Source organism: Ipomoea nil, unplaced genomic scaffold (assembly GCF_001879475.1).
Source record: "Ipomoea nil cultivar Tokyo-kokei standard unplaced genomic scaffold, Asagao_1.1 scaffold3210, whole genome shotgun sequence".
Classification (NCBI taxonomy): domain Eukaryota; kingdom Viridiplantae; phylum Streptophyta; class Magnoliopsida; order Solanales; family Convolvulaceae; genus Ipomoea; species Ipomoea nil.
The window spans coordinates 714,643-732,904 of NW_017619638.1; positions in this window are offsets into that span (position 1 = coordinate 714,643).

Sequence of the window (18,262 nt, forward strand, 5' to 3'; positions counted from 1 at the left end):
ACAAGATGGGGTAGCAGAAACATCAGGTTTATCTGGTGAGATTTCAATAGGAGTTTCAGAATTGTTTGACCTGTTTCGGAGGATCTCCTGTCTGTGTTTTGCCTCTTTTTGAGCAGCTTCGAGATACAGAGGGTGCGCCTCCGCTTGCCGTCGAGAGGCCTCAACCAATTCTAGAGCTCGATGTGCAAAGTATTGAAGGAATGCCTCGGCCCGATTTCCATCCAAGGGTTCTGGAATATATACTGGAGAAACTTCATCACTGGCTTCAGAAACCATCATAAGCAGTTCAGTCGCATCATCTTCAGACCATTCTGCATAAAACTCTGGATAGTTGGACATAACAGTTACCAGAATCTCGTCACGAAGCAGAGGATCAAGTTTGAGCTTTTTCTTCATAGCAAACTGCAGCAGCGTCTGAATGTGCTTAAGGGCCACCTTTGGAGAGTGTGTCTTGCTTCCAAGTTTGATAATGATGTTTCTTACAGGGTCCGCCATTGAAGATTAAGTGCGAAGAGAAGAGAAGATCACTGAAGGCAGATATGCAAGAGAGATGGAAAGTTGAGAGCTGTGGTGATCGAAGATGTGTTTTTCTTCTTGACCCGGTATCAAATAGGCTTAAGGGTGATGAACCCTAATTAATGCGGCTTGTCAAATATCATGTAGATGCGATTGATTGACACAACGGTACAGCTCCTTTTTAGGAAGGAAACGGAACCCAAGGAAATTTGAAATTCGAAAAGAAATTAAGATCTTTTAAGATATCTCTGAGAAACATAAGGTTAAATAATCTTCTTAACATAAATAGAGAGGAGTCATTAAGGAAAGTCAAATCATAACACTGACCCGTATACACCAACTCCTCTCTGACAGACCAACTGCTTTAATCAGTCAATTCTGCAAATTCCAGAGCAGATATGAGAATTTCAAAACGATTAGCATCCAATGGCTTAGTCAGAATGTTCGCCAGTTGTTTGTCAGTCTGAATGTATTCCAGTTCAATTTCCTTGGATTCAACCAGGTCTCTGATGTAATGATGCCTGATGTCAATATGCTTCGTTCTAGAATGTTGAACAGGATTCTTGGAGATGTTAATAGCACTGACATTGTCACAGAAGAGTGTCATTGTTCCTTGAGTAAGACCATAATCCAGAAACATCTGTTTCATCCATACCAACTGAGTACAGCAACCACCTGCAGCTATGTATTCTGCCTCTGCAGTGCTTAATGAGATTGAATTCTGTTTCTTGCTTAGCCATGATACTAAGTTTTTACCAACGAAGAAACATCCTCCAGAAGTACTTTTCCGATCATCAATATTCCCTGCCCAATCAGCATCACAATATGCAACCAGATTCAGTTCACTGTCCTTGGAATACCAGAGTCCATACTGTATCGTTCCTTTAGCGTATTTCAGAATGCGTTTTGCAGCTATCAGATGAGATTCCTTTGGGTCAGATTGATACCTTGCACAGATTCCTACACTGAACATTATGTCTGGTCGACTGGCTGTTAGATACAGCAGACTGCCTATCAAGCTACGATAGACTGTGTTATCCACTGATACAACAGTTTCATCTTTCGATACTTTTGTAGAGGTGGAGATAGGTGTTCTGGATGATTTACATGATTCCAGATCAAACTTTTTGACAAGATTCTTAGCATACTTCTCTTGCGAAATAAAGTATCCTTTAGAACTTTGCTTGACCTGTAGACCTAGGAAGTATGTCAGTTGACCAACCATGGACATTTCAAACTCTTCCTCCATCACTTTTACCAACTCATCAGTGTATTTCTGCAGGGTTGATCCAAACACAATGTCATCAACATAGATTTGAGCTATGGTTACATGACTTCCAGTAGTTTTTACAAACAGAGTTTTGTCAACACTTCCGTGTTTATACCCATGCTGGAGCAAATACTGTGTCAGTCGTTCATACCATGCCCGTGGGGCTTGTTTAAGACCATAGAGAGCTTTTCGAAGCTTATAGACATAAGAAGGATGTTCTGGATCTTCAAAACCCTTAGGTTGAGCCACATAGATATCTTCATGGAGATACCCATTCAGAAATGCTGTCTTGACATCCATCTGATATAATGTAAAACCCAAAATGCATGTGACAGCCAGCAAGATTCTGATTAACTCGAGTCTAGCTACAGGAGCAAAAGTCTCGTCATAGTCAATCCCTTCAATCTGAGTGTAACCTTGAGCAACTAACCGAGCTTTGTTTCTGGCTATATTCCCGGCTTCATCAGTTTTATTTTTAAAGATCCACTTCGTTCCAATTACGTTGACACCATCAGGTCTTGGTACAAGATTCCAGACATGATTCCGCTCAAACTGATGTAGTTCCTCCTGCATTGCCTTGATCCACAGATCATCCTATAAGGGTTCTTTGACATTTCTGGGTTCTATCTTTGAGGTATAGCAAGCAGACCCGGATATTTCTGTCAGATTATTTCTTATTCTGCTTCTGGTCTTCATCCCATCTGATGGATCTCCAATAATGTTATCTGATGGATGGTTTTTCTGAGTTCTGGTGGGTTTGTCTTTACGAACATCATTCATGAGATCTATCTCCTGTTCCGAACTTTCTTGATCTTCATCTGACGATTTTTGTGGTTTGAGTTGACTGTTGTTATTACTCGCATCTGGATCACTTAGAGAAGACTCTATCACTATTGAGTCTACTGATTCTTCTGGGTTGTCATCGATAACCACGTTTACTGACTCCATCACAGACTGAGTCCTCTTGTTGTAGACTCTGTAGGCACGACTGTTCGGAGAGTAGCCAAGGAAGATGCTCTCATCACTCTTGGGTTCGAACTTCCCTCTTTGTTCTCTATCAGCCAACACATAACACTTTGTCCCAAACACATGAAAATATTTCAGATTTGGCTTCTTTCCCTTCCAGATCTCATAAGGAGTTTTCGTTGTTCCTGGTCTAAGGTAGACCCTATTTATAGTATGACACGCTGTGTGAACTGCTTCAGCCCAGAAGCGTTGTGGCAGATGTGAGGCATGTAGCATAACTCTAGCCATTTCCTGTAAAGTTCGATTCTTTCTTTCCTCTACTCCATTCTGTTGAGCAGTTCTAGGAGCTGAGAACTCATGTGATATACCATGCTCGGAGCAGAAGTCTGAATATAATGAGTTTTCAAATTCGAGTTAATACCATTTGAGGTCCTCCGAGTATAGTGGTTTTGCCACGTTTAGTCCTAAACTTTCAAATTGACCATTTTTGGTCCTTCGACTTTCAAATTTAACCATTCGTGGTCCAAGTTAACCACCCATGGTCCTTCAACTATTAAATTTTAACCAACCATGATCCTTTCAAGAGGACCACGACTGGTTAAATTTTGAAACTTGAAGGACCATGGGTGGTTAACATGGACCATGAATGGTTAAATTTGAAAGTCGAAGGACCACAAATGGTCAATTTGAAAGTTTAGGACTAAACGTGGCAAAACCACTATACTCGGAGGACCTCAGATGGTATTAACTCTTTCAAATTCCTTTCCATGATCACTCCTCAATCTCTGAACTTTTATAATGGACTCATCCTTTTCCTTCTGAACTCTTATGCACAGAGTCTTAAAGGTCTTGAAAGCTTCTGTCTTTTCTCTCAGAAAGTATACCCAGCTGTATCGAGAGAAGTCGTCTACACACACAAATATGTACTTCTTTCCCCCAATACTTTCAGTCTGTGTTGGCCCCATGAGGTCTATATGGACAAGATCTAGGCATTTCTCAGTGGTGATACCTCTTACTGCTTTGTGTGGAGTTCTGATTTGTTTCCCAATTGCACATGCGCCACATATTTTTTCTGGATCAATTCTGATCTTAGGTACACCTTTTACTGCTTCCAGTTTTATCAGCTTATCCATATCTCTGAAGTTTATGTGACCCAGTCGTCTATGCCAGAGTTTTGATTCATCAGATTTGGATAGATGACACGCAGTTTCATTTGTCAAAACATAACAATTGTCTGAGGACCGAGTTCCTTCCATGACAAGTTGATTTGTTTTGTCACTAACTCTGCAGCAGTTACGATTGAAGCACACATTCCAATTTTGATCACACAACTGACTGATGCTAATTAGATTCGCTTTCAACCCACTGACTAGCAGGACTTCTTCTAATTGAGGTAAGCCTGGTACGTTTAGAATACCTTTCCCCATGATCTTACCTTTTTGTCCATCTCCATATGTTACAGCTCCACTGCTAGGTTGAACAGCCATCAGACACTTAATATTTCCAGTCATATGTTTGGAACATCCACTGTCGAAATACCATCTAGCATCAGTTGTAGATGCAGTCAGAACAATGGTGGGGTAGCAGATAACTTCTGACTTTCTGACCCAAACCTGTCTAGTGAATGGTGTAAAAGTCTTATTCTGATATTTTTCCTTCCTTTGATCTCTGTAGAAAAAATAATACTCAGGTCGAGTTTGACCTTTTGTTTGACAGTAGTGACAAATGGGAGTGTAATATTTAACTTTGACAATCTTATTTTTGAACCTCGAATAATGAGATTGATGAGTTGATCTGGCCAGGTCAGTATCAGTATTCTGATCGTACCTCCTTCCCTTGTTTTGTACTGACTGAGATGACTGTCCTTGTTCATACCTGTGATCAGCAGTGGTCTTAGACATTCCATCTTTGATGAACTTTGGTGCGTTATTCGAAGATTCTCCTTGTTCAAATCCCAGACCCTTTTTATCATTAGGATTTCTGCCAGAGTCTAGAATCTTATCTAAGGCAGATGTGGTGTCCATCATCTGGATATTTTTCTTCAAACTCTCCAATTCCTTGATTAGTTTTCCTTCTCTGGACCGTATCTGAGTGATGAGATCTTCTTTTATGACCAGTTCTGCATTCAATTTCTTTAGAAGATCATCTCTTTGCTTCAGCTCATCATTCAGATTCTTATTCACTTTCACAAGTTGTTCCCAGCTAGCAACAAGTTTTGCAAATTCTGTCTCAAGTTGAGTATGTCTCTCTTCAAAATCATCAGTTGATATGTATGATTCTTCATCAGATTGATCTCCGTCTGACTGAAGGTCTGTAGCAGTATAGAAAGCTACAAAGTTTCCTACATTATTATCTGATTGATCATTTGAAGTTTCCTCCTCATCATCACTAAGAGTAGCTACAGACATAGCATTTTTCCTTTTAAGATATGTTGCACATTCAGCCTGTATGTGACCATATCCTTCACATTCCCTACATTGCACTGACCGATTGAGGGGTTTTCCCGTGTCTGTGGAACTGTTTCTGTTTTGTCTTGATCGCCCAGTCTGAGATTGATTGTTTTGTGAGAAAGGTGCTGTTTCTACCTTTTGATATGAGGAGTTGTTGCCTTTGTATTGTGTCCTAGTAGGCTGACCTTGACCCTTTCTGTTGAAACCTTTTAAAATTTTCTTGAAGTTTTTGGTTAGAAGAGCTAAGGTTTCATCATCTATGTCGTCTGTGTCAGATTCTCGATCAACCTCTGCCACAAAGGCTACCGACTTTCCTTTCTTGTTGCTTCCAATATCATCATCAGCAAGAACTTCCAGTTCGTATGTGTGTAAGCTTCCCATGAGTTCTCCTACAGTCTTCTTTTCCCAACCTGTGTGTTCCTGAATAACAGTTACTTTCATTCGAAAATGTTTAGGTAAAGATCTAAGGATATTTTTGACCACCCTCTCATCAGTGAACGGTTCCCCAAGAATTGAGGCTCGGTTCATCAAGTTCTGAACCCTACTGTGGAAAGTTGAAATGGTTTCGTCTTCAATCATTCTGAGTGCTTCAAATTCTGACAGAACCATTTGCAGCTTTGACTGTTTGACATCACTGGTTCCTTCAAATCTGGTTTCAGAAATTTTCCATACCCTTTTAGCCTCTTTTACTCCTGTAACAAGCGTAAAAACAGATTCATGCAGTGATCCTACAATTGAGTTCAATGCTTTGTTGTTCAAATCAGAGGCATTCATTTCATCGTCTGTCCAAGTCTCCATGGGCTTTTCTTCAGCAACTCCTTGCGCATTCTGAGTAGTAGGCCGACTCCACCCAGTTAGGATGGTGCGATAAACCCTGGTACCTTATGCTTGAAGATATATCTCCATTCGAGCCTTCCAGAAAGAGTAGTTGTGACCATCTAGTTCTGGCGGTTTCATACTTGCGTCCATCCTGAATACAATAACCAGCCAACGAACACACAGAGAGACTTGCACAAAAACAGAGAGAATGCAAAACTAAAACAGCCCTTTCGGATCAAGTCACTATGTAGACTTAAAAGCTCTGATACCACATGTAATTTTGCAATTCCTCATTTTAAGTAAATTAAGAGAATTAGATGACTGATGTAGATTACTGATTGATTCAGATAAGAGACCAATCAGTAATGATAAATCATGAAGAGAGTATAAGAGAAAGATAACCGCACAAAAGCCAAAGACATAGAATGTTTACCTAGTTCGATACGGTGTGTATCTACGTCTGGGGGACGATCACATAGGCGTCCAATCCACTAAATCATAAACCAATGTACAAAGGTAGATATACAATAATCTTACCCAAGTGCCCCACACAAGGTTCAAACCCAGTCTACACAGGTCTAGTGGATTATTGAAGATGGAGAGCCATGCATACAGAAGTCCAATTAAATCCCTTCACTTGGATAGCCCACTCTGATGCAGTCCACTTCAATGACGCTCTATAAAGTTGTTCCCACAACAGTGTGATCACAGTGTCCTTTCGTTTAAGCAGCAGTAACTCTCCTCAAGTTCATCATCTTAATCACCGTGAACATATTATATTGAGAAGATACATGACAATCAAAGACCTAGTCTCATATAGCAGAGATGAAGTGTTTCTTCTTACTTCCGGCGTAACCCTAATTCTCTTCGAATAAGGGTACTTATAGATCCTTCAATAACCACTCTCCATAGATGTCTTTGATTGTAGAACGTAGGACTATAAAAGAGGAATGTAATCTCAGAAGATTAGGTCCATACCTTTCTTGAAAAAATACGCTGATCATCTTTCCATATGAGTCTGATAATACCGCGTGAGCTTTTTAAGAAATCAGCTTCCTAAATCAGATCTTCAGTGTCAGTACTTCTGTTGTTGCTTCTGATTGATCAGTTATCTGTAGAGCTAAACGGACAGACTCTAAACCTATCTTAGTATGCCATAATAATATTGCCAATTATAATATGGGGTTTTTGAACATTTAAAAACACTAACAGATGTCAATTTTATAATTATGCAAACTTTCAAATTTACAATAATTATAAAATTGAACCATATGTTTTTTTATTAAAACCTTTAAAGATTAATAAACTCTGATGGTAGTTGAATTGTGACCCGTTTTTTACTTTTTACAGGATGACCATGTTCACATTTGAACTATATATAATAAAAAAACATTTATAAACAAAAAAGAATTAAAATGTAATTACCATTTTCAATATTTTTTCAAGAATAGTCAACTCTTCCAAACATTGATTTCTATGGTGGTTATTGTTATTGTTATTGTTATTGTTATTGTTATTATTATTATTATTATTATTATTATTATTATTATTATTATTATTATTTTAATCCACTCTTGATAGCAAACAAAAGTTTGAGTCATTCTATAAGTTAAAAGATCTCCCAAAGAATTAAGAGCACATCCCTTTTGCTACCAAAAGTAGATTCAAATACAACGTTAGAACTTGCAATAATAGTCAAGACATCTTGGGCCAAAAACGAGTGTGAAAGGTAAGTATATGGCTACTGATATGGCTACTGACATTTTACAACAACAGAGTATCAAAATCAACATTTTAGGTGGAGTGCCATTATTGAAGTACTTATATATCAAGCTCTCACATTTAATCCCAATTCTATTCAAGTTATTTATGTGTCACTAATGTCATCACTTGAAGTTTTATATATACATGTTACACAATTTATAGACAATATTCTTTACTAATTTCACTATTTTCACACATTTCACAACCTCAAATATATCCAAGCTAGTGGCCTAGCTAGTGCAAATCCAATATACTTGAATATGCATGTGCCTAGCATCAAGAATATCTACAATAATGACAATCATATTTAACTTCTCAAATTAAACCGAATACTTATCAAATTTGTGTTTAATTTAATTCTCATGGTCATCACACTAAAATGAATCTCACTAGCAGCTTTGAGCGCTTGTAAAAAGAAATTAATTTCACAAATTTCGTTGAAGGGAGAGTTCGTTAGATGTAAAATAAGAGAACCCATAAATTCTATATGTAAATTTTAATTTCAATCTCATAAAAGACTTTTCAAAACTTTTTTTAACCAAACTCTCCAATAAATTTTCAATATTTTTAGGTGAAAAAAAATCATCCATGCATTGATTCAAGATCACCTCTAATATATATGTATATATATAGAGAGAGTTGTGTTCAAATGAGAACCACCTCTTAGGGAGAACTAACATGAAGGCACACAATTTACTCCAGAATTGTGTGCATTGTGTGTCAGGAATATTAGATTGTGTGCATTCATGGAGTAATGTGCACGTTTTCACTTAAAGGGTGGTTCTCACTTGGACGTTTTCACACACACATATATACACTACGAAAAATTATGGAATTTCCGACCACCTGAAAATGATCTTAAATCAAGTCAAAAGTCTTGTTCCGACCACTTTTGGGGTCCGGAAAAACCTTTATAGCTATTTTCAACCACTTTTTACTTTAGATTTGATTTAAGATCACTTTCAGGTGATCGAAAATTCCATAATTTCTAGTAGTGATATATTCATTCATTCATCTTGCAAGTTAAATCTCCCATAAGGAGTGGAATAGATATAAAATAGAAACCATAAGAAATCTGTAGTTATTCATTTTCATTGAAATTATTTTCGTTGGTAAAATATTGAAATTTATAGATACTTATATATTTATATATAAATGTTTAATATGTTATTAAATCTGTTGATATTTTGTTATGAGCAATAACTACTAAAATCAAATAATGTGGGCTCACACTTGTGTGAGACCGTCTCACATATCATTATCCGTAGAACCGGTCGGGTCAATGTGAAATGTAATACTTATACTGAAATATGTAATACTACTTAGGAATAAAGTGTTTGTTACTTATAAGAGAAAGTGTAATATTTTTTATGAAAAATGTAACACTTTTACATCTTACTTATAAGGAAAAATGTAATACTTTTGAGGAAAAATGTAATACTCTTAAATCAAAATGTAGAAGTATTACATTTCCCTTGTAAGTAATAAACATTTTATTATTATTATTATTATTATTATTATTATTATTATTATTATTATTATTATTATTATTATTATTATTATTATTATTATTATTATTATTATTATTATTATTATTATTATTATTATTATTATTATTATTACATTTTCATCCTGACTTGATCCGTAAGACAGTCTGGCATAAGATTTTGTCAATAATGTGATGTTAAGAAAGAAACACGGTGAGTGCATATGAATCAGTGGTCGCATGCATTTCACTCTAGTCTTTGATTCAAAAGTTTTGACAAGAATGATCAAATCCACTAAGTGCACATCCAACGACTACTTTTGACCTCATTAACTCCTTTTGATTATATTATACTACATGAATAATAAATTTTAAACGTAGGTAGTATGATGAGTTTGGCAAATGAACATTGAGTATAATTCGACGCTTTGAAAGAATGTGTTACACGCAATGGAGATGACCGACTTAATGGTTCTTAGTATTATCTTTAATTATTATCGCTAATTAGCTAGGTAGGGGATAGAAAAGTGCATGCATTAGGAACACCACGAGTAGTTATGCTGTGCATCCGTATGCACCATGCATGATGCATACGGATGCAAAAACGACGTCGTTTTATTAAAAACGCGCGTCTCCCCTTAAAAAAAAAATTCAGGTTCGATTCCCAGCAACAACATTATGTTGTTCATTCATTCTGAAATTTTAGTTCATAGATTATGAAATTTTAGTTCATTGATTCTGGAACTATAGTTCATAAATTCTGAAATTTTAGTTCATAGATGCTGGAATTTTAGTTCATAGATTCTGGAATTTTTAGTTTATAGATTAGATTATGAAATTTTAGTTCATCGATTATGGAATTATAGTTCATCGATTATGGAATTATAGTACATCGATTCTGAAATTTTAGTTCATATGTTGTTGCTGGGAATCGAACCTGAATTTTTTTTTTTAAGGGGAGACGCGCGTTTTTAATAAAACGACGTCATTTTTGCATGCACAGCATAATAACATGAACACCACATCATTAATAATTAAGGGAGAAGTGTCAAATAGGCCATGTACTATTGTCAAGTGCTCAATTCCCACCATGAACTAAATTAAAGGCTAATTAACCATACTTACCTACTAAATTTGTTCAATTAGTTTTTTTTGCAGGTAATTGACTTTTTTTTGCAGGTTACCAATTCAATTATTAAAATAATAATTTCAAAATAATTTAAAAATTATTAAAAAAAAAAAAAGAATACAGCTAGTGGCTGCCTTTGAAATGGCAGCCACTGGCTGTCCGGTGAGGACAACCGGTGGCTGTATTTTATTTTATTTTATTTTATTATTTATTTATTTATTTTAATAATTAAATAGGTAACCTGTTATTAACCTGTAAAAAAAGTCAATTGAACAAATTTAACTCGTAGATGAACCTATTTGACACTTAATTTAGTTCATGGTGAAAACTGAGCACTTCACAGTAGTAGATGGGCCTATTTGACACTTGTGCCAATAATTAATAATTAATATATTATAATAAACAGAGAGGGACAATACATGCACTATGAGCATATATTCAAAAATATATCGACCAACAACCGCAGTTCATATGAAGAAGAATATTATATATATATATATATATATATATATATATATATATATATATATATATATATATATATATATATAGAGGCGAGTTCAGGTGCGGCAGTGTCTTACGGTGCGGTAACACCAATAGTTCAACAAATATGCACCATTAACGTTAGGAAAATACACCACAAAAAACAGAGTAAACAGAGCCCCGCATCACCAAACACACACCATTAGGTGTGAGTAAAAACACCATACACTGTTCAGAAATACATCATTGGGGGTGGTGAGTTATATGGTGTATTTTTTTGAGTCTGTTGTGTATTTTGTGATGTTTTATTGCATTTCATTGTGGTGTGTTTTTTTTACACTGTTGGTGCATATTGTTAACACTGTTGGTGTATTATGGAATTCCGCCGCACCGCCGTACGGGAAGACCCTGCTGCATTTGAACTTTATTATATATATATACACACACACACACACACACACACACACACACACACACACACACACACACTAGTTTTTTACGCGCATTGCGCGATTGAAATAATTCCCAATGTATTTTTTTTTTAAATAAGTACTTTAAAGTATATCAAAGCAAGATTATAATGGAATTGTTTATGCATAGATAATTGAATGTTAAATTTGCGTATTTAAATAGGCAATTCTAAATTTACAAATGCAATATAATATAGTTAAAATTGATTATAATTGTCAATAAAATAATTGTATAGGTATGTTTGAAACCAAATACGGGATATAAGACGGAGCAAATAAAAATTAGGGCATAAAATATTAAATATATACTAATATTAAAGAGCTAACTACTGATTGCCAAACAAGGACATTGCGAGGTAATTTCCCACTTCAATTTGTTGTGTGATTTGAAAACTCTTTTTGTCAATAAATCCCCCAAGTAGTTAATATGATTGGCTTAATTATATATATATTTTTTATTTTTTAAAAACAATTATTATTATTATTGTTGATTTTTACAGCCTCGATGGCCGCTCGGCAGGCCAACACTACCAAAAAGTTGTTCTCGCGAGGTGATGAAAACAAGAGATAAAGTATTAGAGAGAGAGAGAGAGAGAGAGAATAAAGTGGTATTATTTCTCTAGGGTTTTGCCCTCCGAAGTGCCGATCCGATACATGGTGATCCCGTGGCGATATTTATACATGATTATGGGGTTCGTATATGGTAAGTAGGGTTGACGTAAGGTCAAACCTAGAGACAGGGTAGGGCTGACGTATGGCTGATGCAGCCGCCTACTTATTACCATAAACCGTCTAGAATAATTAAGGAAGCTACTTAAATGAGCAGAGATTGCTTCCGTAGAACCTGCTGATATCCGTTTCTTGGTGCGCGCCCGGTTAGGAATGCCCTAGCCGCCATGGGAGTATCTTCTGGGGCCATCGCATTCGGGTGAGGACGCTCCGCCTGGTCGCCCGGTCGGGTTCGGAACAGCGCATGATCGAGGACACACTGCCTGCGTAGCCTGGTCGTCCACCTGAATCCCATGGGGTACTCAGCCGGAGACACACCGACTACTGAGGTTGGTCGCCCAGCCGAGTCTCGTCCGAGAGCCCGCCTAGGGACACACCGGCCGCTGAGATTAGCTGCTAGAGGATGAACAGCTACCGTCGTTGGACGTCTTACATGATGGCTGGGAATGGTCCTAGGGATCCCCTACATGCTAAGTATTGAACCATGACTTGAAACTGAAGCTTGGGCAAGCTGCTTCTGCCCTGGAGGCCGAGCAGAGGAGGAACGACTAGCTGGCGTGTAACACCTCACTTTTCTTAAACTTAATTGACAGACTTAACTTGAAAGATAAGCTAAGGCAGCGGAAAAATTTACTAAACCACTTAATAGAGGTGTCACCGCCATAATCACCCTTCATGGTGATTGCACAGGCAAAGGTTAAACAAACTAAATCATAAAAGTCTACTGACATAAATCAAACTAGGGGATAAGACCCCGGTGTCCAGCACCATCAAAACAAGGTAGTCAACTACAATCTCAAAACAAACATCAAGAGTTTAGACTACAAAAGCTAACTATGCTAGTCTAGTCTAACTCGTACTCTCTGACAAACTGGGCCCACCTGAAAGGGGTTAACAAACAACAAGTAGAAAACAAACCGGTTAGCACGAAGCTAAGTATAACGCTACTCAACCCTGTAAAATACTACAATATATAATTTTGGAAAACATTTGATTCACATTCTTAGATCAAACTTTCTCAATCACTTAGGCAACACATTAACATGCTTAATAGGGTTTCTATATGCTTACAAACTAATTAACAAATAGGCATGCTGTAACACCCCGTGTTACGACCCATAAACCAATTAATTATTTACCGGGAAAGAGGGATTAAATCTCATTAATTAATTAGGAAAGGTCCACCATAAGCCCATGGACCCTGATCCCTAAATCCAACCCTTAGTCCCATAGGAAATAGAATTAGCTAAATCCATGCTATTTAGATCATAAGTAGGATTCTTAGAGATATAAATAGGGACATAGGAGACACCTAGAGCTCACACCACAATAATCTCTCACCACACAAGAAGTTCCAAGAATTCCCTTAGGAGAAATCAAGAAAGAAGGAATCTTAAAGAAAGACCCTTCATAGCCAAGGAAATTAATTAAGGCTAAGAGGTAACCCATGTCTCAACAAAACCTATTTTCTTCGATATAAACTCCCTCCTTGGCCTCCCTCTATATTCTTGTGTCTTGAAAAATTCTTCTATGTTAATTGTGATATGTTCTTGATAAGATGATTTATGTGAATTCTTGATAATCCTGATGATCTTGATGTTGAAAAAGAGTTCTTGATATTGAAGTGATAATTCTTGACGAATCTTGGTATTTCTTGATGTTAAAGATAAAATATGATCTTGATGATTTGGGTGGGATTAGAGCCCTAGGTTGGATTGGAAATTTGTGTTGGGATGTTCTTGATATATATTTGGGTGGGGATTCGCATGTTCTGGTGTTGTTTTTATTTAGAAGTCATAATAGGATGAGTCCTATGTGATTCCTACTTTTAATCCTTTAATTGCCTACATGGTGTCGTTATTCGCGTTTAAAAGTGTCTAAGCATGGTTTCGGGTTCCACAAAGGTTCCCGGGACGAATATATGAGAAAAGAGTCAGTGGGGGGTAGGGGAACCCGCCACCTACCCACTGCCCGAAGGACACTGCCCGGCAGCGGGCAGCCACCGGGTAGCCGCCTGCCCACCGGCAACCCGCTGCCCGGAACACTGCCCTCCGGCGGGTGACCCCCACCCACCGGCTACCCCCTGCTCCATACCCCACCCCGGGTCTTTGGCTTCTCCGTTTGATGTTCCCCGCTCCCCCATGGTGTCTCAACGGGCCCCGTTTGTCGTGCTTGAGTCTAGTTTGATATTTCGGGTACCATTCGTAGGTTAAATGAGTCTTAGGAATTGCATGCTAGTGGAATTGGTAACGCGTTGACCTAGGTGAAAGTTGTATGAACCCTTAGGACTATTCTTAGTATGTGAATGACCACACATGAGTTTATTTATATGTCTTTCCCCTCCCAATATGCTATTACGTGCTCCTATGTGTTATGTGTTGCATGATCCCCCATTTTGGTTACAGACCAACTAAAGGTTCGGAAGTGGCTGAAGGCCAAATGGATTGTTCCTGAGCTAAGGCTCAGAAGTTGGCTAAAGGCCGAATTGATTCACTTCTTGGGCTGCAGTCCACATGGGCCTCGGTGCTATGACCCACCGACCTGGACGCGCCAGGCGGTGTGTAGGGCCAATAAGCCGAGGAAGGCTGTAGTCCATCGACCTGAGTAATCAGGCGGTGTATAGGGCTACGGCTGGCTGCGATCCACCGAGTGATGGGACAACGGTGTGTAGGGCCGTAGTCTCCGAGGATCTTTAACCACCAACTGAGTCTAGCTCAGTGGTGTGTCGGGCTTGATCCGCTACGGTCCACCGACTGTACGCATCAACGGTGTGTAGGGTCGTAAGTCCCCCCTTGTAAAGGGGATCGCGGTCCACCGACTGTGCGCGTCAGCGGTGTGTCGGATCGTGGTTCGACGTTGAGTTCGTCAGCGGTTCTCAAAGGGTTGGTTGCGATCAACTCCCCTCATACCACGGTACTGAGGTAGGGTGCTGCAAGGCCGTGTTAGTGCTATAAGCATTAACCCTCATGTTTGGGGCATGTGATTGGTCCCGTGGTGCCATCAAAGATTATGTGATATGAATGATGATTGAATGGTGATGTGTGTGACTCAAAAAGTGTTTTGTGACCTGAGATGCGTATTCCTTATAATGCTATCTCTGCTTAACTGTTTATCGTTGTTTGATGTGCTTGTCCCTACTTGCTGAGTCTATTCCCTTTTTTAAAACTAGTGTCTCTTAAGTATATATCTTCCTGCTTCAAAATGATTTTCGTATATCTATATATATCTATCTATATTGTATTTCAACGCGTTGGAGTGGGTTACCAGCATCTCTCGCTGAACAGATATATTTGGCTTTCAGGCACAGATAAGTAGATCACAGAGCACGCTAGAGATTCGAGGCGTAGAGTAGCTAGTTCCCTTTCGGCCTGCGTGCCATGATTATGTATTGACGTTATTTGAGGATTCTAGTTAGTTAGCCTGTGCACCTGAGTTCTCTAGCTCAGGTGTGGCATAGCACCCCATACTCTTATGCTTGATTTTGGGATTTCATGAAGAATTACCTTTATTATATAAGTTTTAAAAGTTTCAAAATTTCGGGGTGTTACAGTTGGTATCAGAGCCTAAGTCTGACCTTATGATAAGACTCTTAAGACCAAGACCTTACGACAATAGGCTTAAAACACTAGGAGTTCAGTAAGATAGGATTTAGGGACCATAGAACGCGTGGTGAGACTGTGAGACCTTACACTTTCCCTCACCCTAACTCACACGTAATTTAAATAAACTTCCTCTACACCCATAGCATCAAGGTAAGGATGCAAAATAATTCCAACCTATGAACCCCAGGATGGCACAAAAAAGGAAACAGGCAAAAACACCGGAACTCCCCACACAAAAATTCTTGACTCAAAATCTGCAACGTCTGGCCCAAATTACCCAGGCACTAAACAATGCAGTCCCCCAACCGTCACCACCAAACAGAAACTTGGAAATCCACCGCCAAGTCTCGGAACACCAACCGCCTACCTTCTCAGGGGATGAAAATCCCACGATCCTCGAAGAATGGATTGGAACCTTTGACAAAATATTCAGGGCAACGGGATGCCCAGAAAGCCACCAAGTACAGACGACCTCCTTCTACTTCAGACACGAGGCCGACACCAGGTGGGCCCACGAGAAACCCAATTGTGAACAAAGCCCCGGGTTCAACTGGGAAACCCTAAAAACACGACTACGAGAACAATTCTACCCCAACCACCTGAAAGCAACCGTATACGAAGAATTCCTCCATCTAAAACAAAGAGCAACCCCAATCGCAGAGTACTACCGGCAGTTCCTCAAGCTAGCTCGCCTCATAAAAGGCCTCAACCTCGAAGACCAGAAGGCCCTAACTATACGAAAACCGAGAATTCTCGAAGAAGCCTATGCCAAGGCATTCCAACTACAACAAATACCAGACAAACCACAGGAAACACGCCTGGGACACAAAAGAAAGTTCAAAGGGAACCACACGAACCCCCTCCGGGAGCCTAAAACCGCCAGGGCCACCTCGCCCCACAAGGCTGTAACACCGGCCACTCGAGGAAGGATCCTTACCATAAGCAAAGCCAAAATCGGAGATAGCAACATAGTCTCCGGAAACTTCCTTGTACACGCCACCGTACTATTTGACTCAGGGGCTACCAACTCATTTATAGCAACCGAATTCGCCACTCAACTCGGTCTTAACACCAGCACCAGAGTACAACTTCAGGTCAATGTGGCATCCGGTGAAATCATAAAATGTGACTGCATGTACAAAAACATAATAATCACCATCGAAGGAGTGGAATTCCCTAGCAACCTAATACAATTCAGACTGGATGGGGTACAAGTGATCTTGGGCATGGACTGGCTAGGGAAATTCCAAGCACAAATCCTATGCGGTGAACAAAAAGTGGTCTTACGGGGACCAAACGGCAAAAGGGTATCCAACCACGGAACCCACAAGGACCCGGAAATCAAATTAGTAAACAAGATAAAAATGAAGAAATATCTAACCCAAGGGAACGAAGCCTTCCTATGCTCAGTCGAGGACCTCGACGCCGAAATAGCCGAACCCCAAACCATTCCAGTGGTACAAGAAGTTCCAAGAATTCCCTTAGGAGAAATTAAGAAAGAAGGAATCTTAAAAGAAAGACCCTTCATAACCAAGGAAATTAATTAAGGCTAAGAGGTAACCCATGTCTCAACAAAACCTATTTTCTTCGCTATAAACTCCCTCCTTGGCCCCCCTCTATATTCCTGTGTCTTGATAAATTCTTCTATGTTAAAAGTGATATGTTCTTGATAAGATGATTTATGTCCATTCTTGATAATCCCGATGATCTTGATGTTGAAAAAGAGTTCTTGATATGGATGTGATAATTCTTGACGAATCTTGGTATTTCTTGATGTTAAAGATAAAATATGATCTTGATGATTTGGGTGGGATTAGAGCCCTAGGTTGGATTGGGAATTTGTGTTGGGATGTTCTTGATATATATTTGGGTGGGGATTCGCATGTTCGGGTGTTGTTTATATTTAGAAGTCGTAATAGGATGAGTCCTACGTGATTCTTACTTTTAATCCGTTAATTGCCTACATGGTGTCATTATTCGCGTTTAAAAGTGTCTAAGCATGGTTTCGGGTTCCACAAAGGTTCCCAGGACGAATATATGAGAAAAGAGTCAGTGGGGCTAGGTTGGGGTAGGGGAACCCGCCACCTACCCACTGCCCAAAGGACACCGCGCGGCAGCGGGTAGCCACCGGGCAGCCGCCTGCCCGCCGGCAACCCGCTGCCCGGAACAGTGCCCTCCGGTGGGTAGCCGGCGGGTGACCCCCACCCACCGGCTACCCGCTGGTCCATACCCCAACCCGGGTGTTTGGCTTCCCCGTTTGATGTTCCCCGCTCCCCCATGGTGTCTCAACGGACCCCATTTGTTGTGTTTGAGTCTAGTTTGATATTTTGGGTACCATTCGTAGGTTAAATGAGTCTTAGGAATTGCATGCCAGTGGAATTGGTAACCCGTTGACCTAGGTGAAAGTTGTATGAACCCTTAGGACTATTCTTAGTATGTGAATGACCACACGTGAGTTTATTTATATGCCTTTCCCCTCCCAATATGCTATTACGTGCTCCTATGTGTTATGTGTTGCATGATCCCCCATTTCGTTTAAAGACCAATTGGGTGATTCCCGGACTGAGGTTTGGAAGTC